Genomic DNA, 14,656 nt, shown 5'->3' with positions numbered 1-14,656 from the left:
GTCACTGTTTCCATTGTTTCCCCATTTGCTATGAAGTGATGGGACTGGATGCCATGATCTTGGTTTTTTGAATGTTGAGTTGTTTTAAGCCACCTTTTTCATTCTCCTCTTCCACTTTCATCAAGAGGCTCTTTAGTTCCTCTTCACTTTCTGTCATAGGGTGGTGGTATCTGCATATCTGAGGTTATTGATATTTCTCCCTGCAACCTTGATTCTAGCTTATGCATCATCCAGTCTGGCATTTTGTAAGATGTCTTCTGCATATAAGTTAAATGAGCAAGGTGACAATATACAGCCTTTACATCCTCCTTTCCCAATTTGGAACCAGTCCATTGTTCCATGTCCACTTCTAACTGTTGCTTCTTGACCTGTGTACAGATTTCTCAGGAGGCAGGTCAGGTGGTCTGGTATTCCCATCTCTTGAAGAATTTTCCAGTTTGTTTTGATCCACACAGTCAAAGGCTTTGGTGTAGTCAGTAAAGCAGAAGTAGATGTTTTTCTGGAACTCCTGCTCTTCAGACGGATGTTGGCAACTTGATCTCTGTTTCCTCTGCCTTTTCTAAATCCAGCTTGAACATCTGGAAGTTCTCAGTTCACATACTGTTGAAGCCTTGCTTGGAGAATTTTGAGCATTACTTTGATAGTGTGTGAAATGTATATTGAACATATTACAGAATACCTAAGCCAATTTCCTTAAGCTTGTGTTTTATTCGGTATAAGACATAAATAGCGTATGTTAGCTAGGGAAAAAAATTGATCCATGAATTAAAATGTTTTATTGTTACCTTTGAAAAATAAATTTTCAACAAATATTTTACTCCTTTATATAACCCTAATTTTAAGATTTTTGTAGGTACAGAATCGGAATACTTTGTTTGATCAAAGTTGTCTCAAGTAAAAGAGCTTGGGCAAAACAGCAGGGTCAAAACAGAAGAATGAAAATGGCAAGACTAAATTTTCCTAGCCTCATTTCTCTGTATTTGTACTTTAAAAATAATATTTATATTGATGTAAAATTCACATAATGTACAATTTATCATCTTATTTTATGTGTACAAGTCATTACGTACATTTTAAGTATATTGTTGTTTTCAGTTGCTAAGTTGTGTCCAACTTTTTGCAACCCCATTGACAGAAACATGCCAGGCTTCCCTGCCCTTCACTATCTCCCAGAATTTGCTCATACTCATGTCCATTGAGTCAGTGATGCCATCCAACCATCTTATGCTCTGTTGTTCCCTCCTCCTCCTGCCCTCAGTCTTTACCAGCATTAGGGTCTTTTCCAATGAGTTGGCTCTTCGCATCAGGTGGCCAAAGTACTGGAGCTTCAGCTTCAGCGTCAGTCCTTCCAAAGAATATTCAGGCTTGATTTCCTTTAGCATTGACTGGTTTGATCTCCTTGCTGTCCAGGGGACTTTCACGAGTTTTCTCCAGAATTATTAAATACATCAATATTGCTGTGCAACCATCACCACTATCGATCTTCAAAACTCTCATCTTGCAAAATGGAAACTGTATACCACTTAGTCAACAACTTTCCATTACCCCCTCCTCCCAGCCCCCTGGCAAATACCATTCTACTTTCTGATTCTGTGAATTTGACTATCTAGGTTCCTCCCACGACTGGAATCACACAAGTTTGTGTTTTGTGACTGTCGTCACACTTAGCATAACAACCTAAAGATTCATCCATGTTGTGGCATATGTCAATATTTCCTTCCTTTGTAAAGAGGAATAATGTTTCATTATTTGTATGTATATACCATATTTTACTTATCCATTCATCCCTGGATGATTGCTTCCATGTTTTATCCTTGGGTTGCTTCCATGTTTTAGCTATTATGAATAATGATGCTATAAACATGGTGTTCAGCTATGTCTTCAAGACTATGCTTTCAATTATTTGGGATGTATATCCGTACCTGAGGTTTGGGGCTTCCCTGGTGGCTCAGATGGTAAAGAACCTGCCTCCTATGTGGGAAATTGGGGTTCAATCCCTGGGTCTGGAAAATCTTCTGGAGAAGCAAATGGCAACACACTCCAGTATTCTTGCCTGGGAAATCCCATGGGCAGAGAAGCCTGGTGGGCTACAGTTCATATGGTCACAAAGAGTTGGACACGACTGAGTGACTAACAGTACACTATCCATAGTGGAATTGCTAGATCATATGGCAATTTTTTAAATTTCTTTTTAGAAATGTTCATACTCATCTCCACAAAACTGTACCATTTTATGTTTCCACCACCATGCACAAGAGTTCCAGTTTCTCCACACTTTGTCAATACTTCTTTCCCACTCTTTTTCTTTTTGGCCACACCTTATGGCATATTGGATCTTAGTTGCCTGCCCAGCGATCAAACCCATACCCCCTGCAGTGGAATCACAGAGTCGTAACCACTAGACCGCCAGAGAAGTCCTGTTGAACATCTTCTCATTTGCTTATTAACCCTGCACATATCTTCTTTAAGAAAATGTCTTTTCACATTGTTTGCTTGTTACAGTTAAGTTTAAAAGTTCTCTGTTCCAGACATTAAGCCCTTATCAAATTTATGACTTGTAAATATGATCTCTCATTCTGTCAGTTGCATTTTCACTTGGTTGATAATGTCTTTGAGGCACAAAAGTTTTTAATATTTATGAAGTCCAGTGTGTGCATTTAAAAAATTTTGTGGCCTGTGTCTAGGGTGTCCTATCCATTAAATCATTACTAAAGCCTACTTTGCCAAGTTGCTAAAAATGATTACTATTGAACTTCATTTCCAGATATTAAAAAAAAAAAGTTTGGTTGGTGCTGTCTAGAGACAGCAGCCTCTAGAGCCCATGGCATGAGGGATGGGGCCATGACATGTGACAGCATGGTGAGAGGAATATGCTTGGTGGGCACATGTGAGATGTGCACAGAGAATGGTAGCTTCTCCAGTGTTTATACTCTCTACATAATGATGGGAGCTGTGAGAGACACAGCTGGAATTGTCCCCAAGTCAGCTCATCTTCAAAGCTAGCCATTCATTTCACTGATTGCACTGATGTGTAGAGTTTCTTAATGCCATGAGAGGGGGGCTTATCTCTTAACTGTAGGGTAATAATGAGAGTGTGGGGTGACTCCTAAATCCAAGAACTCATGATCCTCCTCAGTGTGATGTTTCCAGTGTATGGAGTCAATTTTAAAAGAGTTTAGAATGACTGGAAGAGACCCAGTTCAAGCCCAATGGATGAACTGTATGTTATTAACACGCTAAGGAGAGTGAAAAAACTGGCTTAAAACTCAACATTCAAAAAACCAAGATCATGGCATCTGGTCCCATTACTTCATGACAAATAGATGGCGAAACAATGGAAACAGAGAGAGACTTTTATTTTCTTGGGTTCCAAAATCACTGCAGATGGTGACTGCAGCCATGAAGTTAAAAAACACTTGCTCCTTGGAAGAAAAGTTATGATGAACCTAGACAGTATATTAAAAAGCAGAGACATTACTCTGCCAACAAAGGTCCGTGTAGTCAAAGCCATGGTTTTTCCAGTAGTCATGTATGGATGTGAGAGTTGGACTATAAAGAAGGCTGAACACCAAAGAATTGATGCTTTTGAGCTGTGGTGTTGGAGAAGACTCCTGAGAGTCCCTTGGACTGCAAAGAGATCCAACCAGTCAATCCTAAAGGAAATCAATCTTGAATATTCATTAGAAGGACTGATGCTGAAGCTGAAGCTCCAATACTTTGGCCACCTGATGTGAAGAACTGACTGACTAGAAAAGATCCTGATGCTGGGAAATATTGAAGGCAGAAGGAGAAGGGGACAACAGAAGATCAGATGGTTCGATGGCATCACTGACTCAATGGACATGACTGAGCAAACTCTGGGAGATGGTGATGGACAGGAAGGCTGGCATGCTGCAGTCCATGGGGTAGCAAAGAGTTGGGCACAGCTGAATGACTGAACAACAACAAAGCTGGACTGAGGTGAGAACTTGAGACATTGGCTCATCAGCCCCTGTTCTTTTTCACTGATTTCTTCTAGTTTGTACATGGGAGAGATGAACTTATATGTAAAGGTGAGCTGCAGTGCCATTTCTCCTCTATGAATGTGATATGGACACTGACCCCCGTCAGCCTGTAGGTGAAGAACTGATCGATGTCACTAAAGGTAAAACCACTGATTGTGCCACGTGCAATGGGAAACTGAGAAGAGACTTACAGGTGGCGTCAGGTGTACACCTGTAGTAGCAAGGTGACTTGTATTGAAGGAAAAACTGTGTTACAACCCAGTTATTTTTTTGTTTGTTTTGGCCATATGGCATACAGGATATTAGTTCCCTGACCAGGGATGGAACCAACACCCCCTGCAGTGGAAGCATGGAGTCTTAACCCCTGGACCGCCAGGGAAGTGCCTCACAATCCAATTAGGATGCACCTGATTCACACAAAGAGCACGGGGGTTGAAATTGAGGACATTTAAAAACGCCTATTAAAGAGACTCACAGACTTAGAAAACGAGCTTATGATTGTGGGAGGAGAAGGGATAGTTAGGGACTTTGGGAATGTCATGTACACACTGCTGTGTTTAAAATGGATAAACAGCAAAGACCTATGGTGTAGCGTGTGGTGTTCTGCTCAATGTTGCGTGCCAGCCTGGATGGGAGGGGTGTTTGGGGGAGACTGGATACACGTACGTATAGGGCTGAGTCCCTTCTCTGTTCACCTGAAACTACCACAACATTGTTAATTGGCTGTACCTCAATACAAAATAAAAAGTTTAAAGTTAAAAAAAGCTTAACAGAATATTAGAAAGTTATAAAATAAATAAAAACACCAAAAGAATATTAGAAAGTTATAAAATAAATAAAAACACCAAAAGAATATTAGAAAGTTATAAAATAAATAAATAAATAAAAACACCTATTGAGGGCTGAACTGAAAATGTCAACATTTAGTGAGAGTTCCTGCATCTCAAATAACCCATTTGTTTCAATGCTAATGGGAAGAATAAAATTGTCTTGCATTTTTGTGTTTGGGGGGAAAAAACCCACAAATCTTAACTATTCTTTAAGACAATATGTTTGTATCTTTCAAATATTTACTGAATGTCACTCTTTTTAAAATAAGACGCATATCCTTTCACTAAAGGATATGTTCATTGAACTTTAAAAAAGGAAAGTTCTTCATTTTTCCTTCCTCAGTGATCGAGGAACATAATCTTTGCATCAGGAAACTTTGTGTCATTGTTAAAGTGGTGACTGCACTAATTATTTGTAAATGGGGGTGAATAGGGATGCTAAATATTTTCCAAAAGTCTGTGCTTCTGAGATTCAGTGGGCATATAATCAAGTGCCCACTTGATTAAAAAGATGTTTTAAAATTATTAAGACATGGCCTTGTAGAATCCAGAAGCCAGATGTGTATAGCCATAATATGAATTATTTAAGTGAATTTTTCTACACATAAAATGCCGTGAACAGTACCTTTAGCTTGGAGAGAAAACCAGGTATGTCTCCTTCCATATTATTAAACTCCACTGTTGCCCTTGGGCCTTTAAATGATCTTTAATGTAGATTTAGGTTCTGCCCGATGTGACTCTTACTATGACCCCCAGGGAGCACTTTCTAACCTTTACTATCAATAATATCCATGAATTCAAAGTCTTACCTCCAGATGTGAGGGCCAGCTGACGGGCACACCTGTCACCCTAGTGATCACCAAAGTTGACCTGGCTGACAAGGCAGGTGACCCCCTCCATCCCACCACTCCACGTGTGTGCCTGCCTTTCTGCTTTTGCACGCTCTTGGTTCCCAAGGCCCAAGCTCTCTCTCCTCTGAGGGACCTCCGTGAGCGGAAAGCTTTTTTCCCAAGCTTATACAGTACAGTGGGTCATGGTTGGAGAACTAAGGTTAACAGACCTTTCAAGCACACAGAACCCTTGGGGTCAGCCAACATAAGCATTCAAGGAAAGAAACAGTCCCTCTTGCGTGTAGCTTGTCTATCCTAGGATAGGGTGTGTGTTCAGTCTCTCAGATTTGAGAGTGGTGGGCTGTAAAGCCCCAGGCCCTGTCCCCTGGAGGACACTATGGAAATGGCCCAAGCGCAGGCAGGACTGTAAGTATTTCGAGAATCCCCGTCATGCTGTGGACCTCCAGACAGATCGCCAGGGCAGTAGGTGTGCCTGATCCATGGCAGAGCTGTCTCCAACTTCTCTCTCCTCTCTCACTTGTCACTTCTATTGTGTCTGTTCTTCCTTAACTACCCTCCCACGGTCCCCAAGTGCAGAGTCTGTTTCTGTTTGTGCACACCTCTGCGGTTATGGTAATGCAGAGAGATAAACGGCCTGAATTGTAAGGGGATGGCTCGTGTTCACCAAGATCTTAAGGGGTTTCATTTCCAAACTAAATATGACGGAGGGATTGAGTGGTGGCCTATGAAGCTGGAATCATCACTTTTCTTCTGGATTCTGCCCACACACGTGCATGCATGCTCACTCGCTTGGTTGTGTCCAACTCTTTGCGACTCATGGACTGCAGCCTGCCAGCATCTTCTGTCCATGGGATTCTCCAGGCAAGAATACAGGCATGGGTTGCCACTTCCTCCTCCAGGGGAATCTTCCCAACTCAGGGACTGAACCCGCATTTCCTGCATCTCCTGCACTGGCAGGTGAATTCTTTATCGCTGAGCCAGCTGGGAAGCCCCTTCTGCCCACAAACTGAGCTCTAAACCAGTCTCTACCTCTTGGGGGTCTCAGTTTCCCAATTATACACAGACTGTTTGGACACAGAATTGCATAAGCACATGCATAGGTGGGCATATTCTCAGGCTCCATCAACACTGTATGGGTTGCTGGTGTGTGTGGGCTCAGGAGACACAGGTGCACAGGCCTCCTAATGTGGGCGGATGCAGGTAGATCTGTAGCAGGAGTGGCCAGGACTCCTGCTGAGGTCCCAGCTGAAACAAGTGGCCACGGACAGGCCCCACGACAGTGAGTGCATCTGAAACCCACCTCCTTGCACAAACACGCACCCTGGACCAAGGGCTCTGTTCTGCTCAGGAGGTAAACTCTTTGCAGTCCTCCCACATGCAGTCTCTTAAGTACCTCACATCCTCTGGATTCCAGAGGGAAAACATAATTTTACATGTAAGTAGTTCTCAGTGAGACAATGGGGGTGGAAGTGACATTTACCCATGTACAGGCTCATATCCCCCTTAGGACTAAGTGGAATAAACCCAACCAATGCAACAAGAGTTGAAGTCACATGTTGATTATGGCACATCCACACATTGAAGGTTGCTGGTTCATTTCAGTTCTGTTCAGTTCAGTCGCTCAGTCATGTCCGACTCTTTGTGACCCCATGAATCACAGCATGCCAGGCCTCCTTGTCCATCACCAATTCCCAGAGTTTACCCAAACTCATGTCCATTGAGACGGTGATGCCATCCAACCATCTCATCCTCTGTCGTCACCTTCTCCTCCTGCCCCCAATCCCTGCCAGCATCAGAGTCTTTGCCAATGAGTCAACTCTTCGCATGAGGTGGCCAAAGTATTGGAGTTTCAGCTTCAGCATCATTCCTTCCAATGAACACCCAGGACTGATCTCCTTTAGGATGGACTGGTTGGATCGCCGTGCAGTCCAAGGGACTCTCAAGAGTCTTCTCCAACACCACAGTTCAAAAGCATCAATTCTTCGGTGCTCAGCTTTCTTCACAGTCCAACTCTCACATCCATACATGACCACTGGAAAAACCATAGCCTTGACTAGACGGACCTTTGTTGGCAAAGTAATATCTCTGCTTTTCAATATGCTATCTAGGTTGGTCATAACTTTCCTTCCAAGGAGTGAGAGTCTTTTAATTTCATGGCTGCAATCACCATCTGCAGTGATATTGGAGCCCAAAAAAATTAAGTCTGACACTGTTTCCTCTGTTTCCCCATCTGTTTCCCATGAAGTGATGGGACTAGATGCCATGATCTTAGTTTTCTGAATGTTGAGCTTTAAGGCAACTTTTTCACTCTCCTCTTTCACCTTCATCAAGAGGCTTTTTAGTTCCTCTTCTCTTTCTGCCGTAAGGGTGGTGTCATCTGCATATCTGAGGTTATTGATATTTCTCCCAGCAATCTTGACTTTAGCTTGTGCTTCCTCCAGCCCAGCGTTTCTCATGATGTACTTTGCATATAAGTTAAATAAGCAGGGTGACAATATACAGCCTTGATGTACTCCTTTTCCTATTTGGAACCAGTCTGTTGTTCCATGTCCAGTTCTAACTGTTGCTTCCTGACCTGCATATAGGTTTCTCGAGGCAGGTCAGGTGGTCTGGTATTCCCATCTCTTGAACAATTTTCCACAGTTTATTGTGATCCACACAAAGGCTTTGGCATAGTCAATAAAGCAGAAATAGATGTTTTTCTGGAACTCTCTTGCTTTTTCGATGATCCAACGGATGTTGGCAATTTGATCTCTGGTTCCTCTGCCTTTTCTAAAACCAGCTTGAACATCTGGAAGTTCACGGTTCACGTATTGCTGAAGCCTGGCTTGGAGAATTTTGAGCATTACTTTACTAGCATGTGAGATAAGTGCAATTGTGTGGTAGTTTGAGCATTCTTTGGCATTGCCTTTCTTTGGGATTGGAATGAAAACTGACTTTTTCCAGTCCTGTGGCCACTGCTGAGTTTTCCAAATTTGCTGGCATATTGAGTGCAGCACTTTCACAGCGTCATCTTTCAGGATTTGAAATAGCTCCACTGGAATTCCATCACCTCCACTAGCTTTGTTCGTAGTGATGCCTTCTAAGGCCCACTTGACTTCACATTCCAGGATGTCTGGCTCTAGGTGAGTGATCACACCATCATGATTATCTGGGTCGTGAAGATCTTTTTTGTACAGTTCTTCTGTGTATTCTTGCCACCTCTTCTTAATATCTTCTGCTTCTGTTAGGTCCATACCATTTTTGTCCTTTATCGAGCCCATCTTTGCATGAAATGTTCCCTTGGTATTTGTAATTTTCTTACTGAATGAAATCAACAAGCAGAATCATTTGTTATTTGAGAGCCTCTGTTGAGGTGTGTTATGTGAAGTAAATAGAAGTTTATAAAAAGTTCAACTAATATGTTCATATACATCTGTTACAGCAGCTAACTAACTTAGAAACAAAATAATTTTGCAGAGTTTTTCAAGAAAAAGTTTGTGCCAAAATCTGAAAACAGCATATATTGCTTGAGGTTCTGAAAAAGGATAAATTAAAAAATTCTTGGGTTCGTTTATTTAAGAAACTAGATTGTGTTCTAAGAAATTGTTTGGATATTCAAGATGTATCATATTTCAAATCTATTGCTATTGTTTTGTCTTCAGATGTTTTACAGCTGGAATGAGTGCTGCTTACTTTGTAGTGTATAAAATATAATTAAGTAAGAGGGTCATGAGCTTAATGTTCTTCCTTATTTCTTTATATTTTGAGAGCAATTGATGAGAGAGAAGCACAGTTTGATCCCCTCCCTGACAAGCTCCAAGACTTCCCAGCTGTATTCCTCTGCTTCAGATAGCTGTTGCTTCCTTGGAATCTTCTCTGGAACTCGTGTCCCAGAGAATATTATACAAACAGCATGCCTGAACCCTCTCATGTTTCACCACAGGCCTTTCTGCTTTCTGCTTTACAAGATAATTCTTTTTCCATTTGTTACTAACAGCATGTCTATCCTACATGATTATAAGGTACAGACTAGATCGCAGACACCTAGAACACTTAGCACATCAGATGATCAATGACCACTGATTAATGAGAAATGAATCTACACTCTTACCTAGATGGTCTCATCCATCATCAATGCCATTTATATTTACATGCAGCCCAAATGGATCCTCTGATCTCTAAATTCATATCCAACTACATTCTCAACATTCATTTCAATGTATCATAGGAATCTCTAAGGTAACATAGTCAAAACCAAACTCTTAATTCATATCCCAATATGTTACTTCAGACTCCTGCTAATGAAAGTAAAACTAATGACTTGATGGTGGTATTAGAATAAGCACTCAGGGGCTTCTCTCTTGGTCCAGTGGTTAAGAATCCACCTGCCAATGTAGGGGACACGGGTTCCAACCCTGGCCCGGGAAGATCCCACATAACCGCCAGCCAACTAAGCTCCCAAGCCACACCTACTGAGCTCTTGTGCTGCAGCTGTTGAAGCCCATGCACCTAGAGCCCGTGCTCTTTAACACAAGAAGCCCCCGCAATAAGAAGCCTGCACACCGCAATGAAAAGTAGCCCCCACTCGCCTCAACTAGAGAAAGCCCACGTGCAGCAACAAAGACCCAGTGCAACCAAAAATAAATCAATAAATTTATTTATTTAAAAAACAAAGAATAAACACTTAGATCCCTGACTTTATCTTTTGCTTCAGGGCTGATCATTTATCAAGCAATCTGGGTATCCATGTCTATCAGTAGTTTCTGCATGGTAACAGAGAACAGAGTGATCGACAGAGAGCATTTAAAAACCTTGTACCAGCTACAGTTATACAATATTGCAGTTTAAAAGTGTACAGTGTCTGTGCTTGCCTGAGTGATAGCACCTTTTTATAGAATCCATTTCTGAGATCTGCCCTCATTTGCAGATCCAAGAACTGTAATTGTTAGAGTTCTGAATATTAATCAGATTCTGAGAAATATCTCAGGCTAATGTTTAAACTTGGATATTAAGGTAATAGTTGGCAGTGGGAGACATTCTCCTAATTTACCTGAAAGGCATATATCTTTGAATGGTTCAGATGATCCAGGACCATTTGAATGCAGTATCTATTGTGTTGTAATTTGCCAGCACAATATTGAATACTATAACCATCACCTCCCAGTTTCATTAAGTGTTTTAATATTAGTAGTAGTTTACCAGATTAGATATTGGCCAACAGATATGTCTTGGGTTGGTTTCTACCAGAATGTGTCTACATTTTTTTGGCTTTACTCTTTGGGTAAAATGCAAATACTGATTGCTATGGATTTAGCATCTTGTGGTCTCGATGTCCATGATGTCACACATCTGTAATTACGATTTTCCCCGGAACATTGATGAATATGTGCACAGAATAGGGCATAATGGAAGAGCAGGTTAAGTAAGCATAGTCTATCCACAAAAAGAGCTAACCCTGGCTCTTCATTTTCCTGACAATTCTTACCTTCTTTTTTTCATTTTAAGTCGTTCAGTGGTGTCCAACGCTTTGCAAACCCATGGACTGTAGCCTGCCAGGCTCCTCTGTCCATGGGATTTCCCAGGCAAGAATACTGGTGTGGGTTGCCATTTCCTCCTGCAGGAGATCTTCCTGGCCCAGGGATCACTCGTGTCTCCGCATCTCCTTCATTGCAGGCGGATTCTTTACTGCTGAGCAGTAAAGCCAACTCTCTAGCTGTCCCATAACCTGCTTTACTATGTTATTCCTGTCTTTTTGGCCTGTTTCAGAACCATCAGACCCCTCTATGATTAGTGGCATGTAGCTGTGTCCGACTCCAGTCTTGGCTTTATTTCTATAGTGCCTCAACTTAGCTATACTCAGTGTCAAAGTTGGCATATGTAAGGGGACCTTTTTTCCCTGTGAGCATGATCATAAAACCCTTGAAACACGCTGTTTAAATAAGTGTGGATCATTTAGATTCCAAATTGCTGTTTGAATGGCAGAGTTGAAGTTTTGCTGCTGCTGTTTTTATTCTATTTTGCTAGCTGAACCATAATGAGTATAAATCAAATTACATTGAAGTTCTTTTCCCCTTTGAAAGAGTATGAGGGTATCTATTACCCTTATCACCAGAAATAATTAGAAGATCACCAGTGAATTAATTTTCTAGAGGAAGCAGGGGCCATCCTCAGGCCTAGAAGTCAGACAGTGGCCCCAGGTAGGGGCACTGGGAAGCAACTGATGGGCCATGTGAGCAAGAGAGCAGTACACTTACTGATGGGTGTTTTGTAAGATCAATCCGGATTTTAGAGCTTGAGGATTCAGTGCTTAATGCACAGAGGGACATGTTTCACTTTGCTTGGAAGATGTCCTGTAATCACTGTGGAGATTCTCTCAAGATCTGGAGGCATTTCAGCATATTGTAGAAAAGCTGTTACACTGAAAGAATCATCTCAATCCTAATAATATATTTAAATGGCTTCAGAGGATCTTGTGTGAGAGATATAAAGCAAATAAACTGAAAAAAGAAATGGAAAACAAATTAGGAAGACCTCAAGGAAAACCCAAGTTTTATTGTCTGTTGAAAAGTGGTACCAGCCTACTTAAAAGAGGTAAAATTTGAACACATGGATCTTAAAATACCTATTTTCCTTAACTAGGCTTTGTTAGGTGTGTTTATTGCAATCAGTATATCTCTAAGAGTCACTAACAGATATTATTCTTTATCTGTTACCCAAATTCTAGTTAATATATCTTAGCAGTATCAATTCAGAGGTGAGAAAAAAAACGTTAAGTTGTACAGAAAGATCATTAAGAGCATAATAGAGCTGGTGGAGGCATAATTTGGTAGAAACTCGTCTGCAATTAGGTAGTAATGCAGCAATTTTAAGTGCATATACCTTTTGACCCAGCAATTCCCTTTCTAGGAATGTAATCTATAAATATCTCTGTATATGCAAGTAAAGATTTACACATTACAGCAGTATTTGTAGCAGGAAGACTATAACATAAATGCCCAGTAGGGGGCCGTATGAACAAACTGTGGGGAAAATACTCCTGCAAATCATATAGCACAAGGGATTAATACCAACATGGAGAACTAAAACTGAACAAAAACAACCTGATTTTAACATGTGCAAAGATACTGTACAGCAGAGATTGGCACAGCATAGTAAATCAACTAAACTTCAATTAAAACAGTAAAAAATAATAAACTTGCAAAGGACTTGAATGACATTTCCTGAAGACATACAAATGGCTAACAAGTGAAAAGATGTTCACTTATCACTGCTGCTGCTAAGTCGCTTCAGTCGTGTCCAACTCTGTGCGACCCCATAGATGGCAGCCCACCAGGCTCCCCCGCCCCTGGGATTCTCCAGGCAAGAACACTGGAGTGGGTTGCCATTTCTTTCTCCAATGCATGAAAGTGAAAAGTGAAAGTGAAGTTGCTCAGTCGTGTCTGACTCTTAGCGACCCCATGGACTGTAGCCCACCAGATTCCTCCATCCATGGGATTTTCCAGGCAAGAGTACTGGAGTGGGGTGCCATTGCCTTCTCTGCCCGTATCACTAGGGAAATGCAAATTAAAGATCACCACACCTCAATTAGGATAGCTGCTACTTCATACTACTGGACTATATACTTTGAAATGGTTAGAATGGTAAACTTTGTTCTCAATTAAAAATTTTTAAAGGATTTGGGAACATCAATTTATGGGTTTTTTTTTTAACATTTCTCAAGTTTTCTTGGAGAAATTTTAAATAATATATGGAAGTACTGGATTCATGATGGCAGTATGAAGAGACTTGACTGATTCTTAAAACAAGGGTTTAAAAATGTAGAATTCAGTTATTTTATGTTTTTGTAAAACCCCAAGTACTTAAATTTGAGTTGAAATTTCTTGTATGGATCTTAAGGACTATAGCATTTTTTAAGGAGTATGTACATTTTTACATAGGGTTTTACTATATTTAAAGAAAAGTAAATTTTATCTCCTATATTGCTGTGTTAAGGTCAGTCTTTAAAGAGTTTAAAGCTTCTTCAATGTTGTCAAAGCAGTGAAAAAGAAGCTAACACAGTAAGTTTTTTTTCTATGACAAAAGAAACAAATTGATACTCTTCAATAGCAGTCTTTAGAGTTAAAAACTTTTTCAATGTTATCAAAGCAGTGAAAAAGCTGTTAACACAATAAATTTTTTTATGATAAAAGAAACAAGCTGATCTTTTTCAATAGCCTTTTATATTTACCAAATAGTATTTAGTACTTTAATACTTAACCTACTTTGAGATGAAACAGTGAAAGGATTTCATGGGACCAAAATATGCAACAGCTATTTCTTACATTTTAGACTAGCACCCCATGCTAGAATAAATCCTGGATAAATTCATCTCCATGAAAACATATGACTGATCATGTTCCCTTACTTTCCCCTAAAGTTTTGTGTGTTTTCTATTCCCTATATGACAATTACTAATATTAACATTTAGTATTTATATTTGTGTATAATGAGTTAGGCCCTCATTGCCTAATCTTACATTATTTATTTATGCAGTAAGTTTCCTGGTATTACTGATAGGCAGATTGGAGAGAAAAGGAAAGGTCAAAGTAGAAATTAACAAATTAGAAAATACGAGTTCAGTGAAAAACGACGGACTCCTTTTATTTTTGTGTGCACGGAGTCTTCCTTGCTATACCTGTTTTCTCCAGTTGGGGCGGGCAGACTTATTGCAGTGGCGTCTCTTGCTGCAGAGCCGGGCTCTAGGCTGCGCTCTCAGTGGCTGAGGCACACGGGCTTAGTCGCCCCCAAGCATGTGGAATCTTCCCAATTCAGGGATCTAGCCCATGTCCCCTGTACTGCAAGGCCAACTCCTAACCACTGGAACACTGTATGTCAAATATAAACTCACAAGTGTGACTATATCTTCCTAAATTAGCAAATTTAAGCTGGTAGTTAAATTGAATAGATAAAACAGAAGAAACAGGAAAAGTAATCAAGGGCTTTCAAGAGG

Source organism: Bubalus bubalis, chromosome 10, assembly GCF_019923935.1.
Source record: "Bubalus bubalis isolate 160015118507 breed Murrah chromosome 10, NDDB_SH_1, whole genome shotgun sequence".
NCBI lineage: Eukaryota > Metazoa > Chordata > Mammalia > Artiodactyla > Bovidae > Bubalus > Bubalus bubalis.
The sequence above is the reverse complement of the archived record's forward strand: the minus strand, read 5'-3'. Positions refer to the sequence as shown.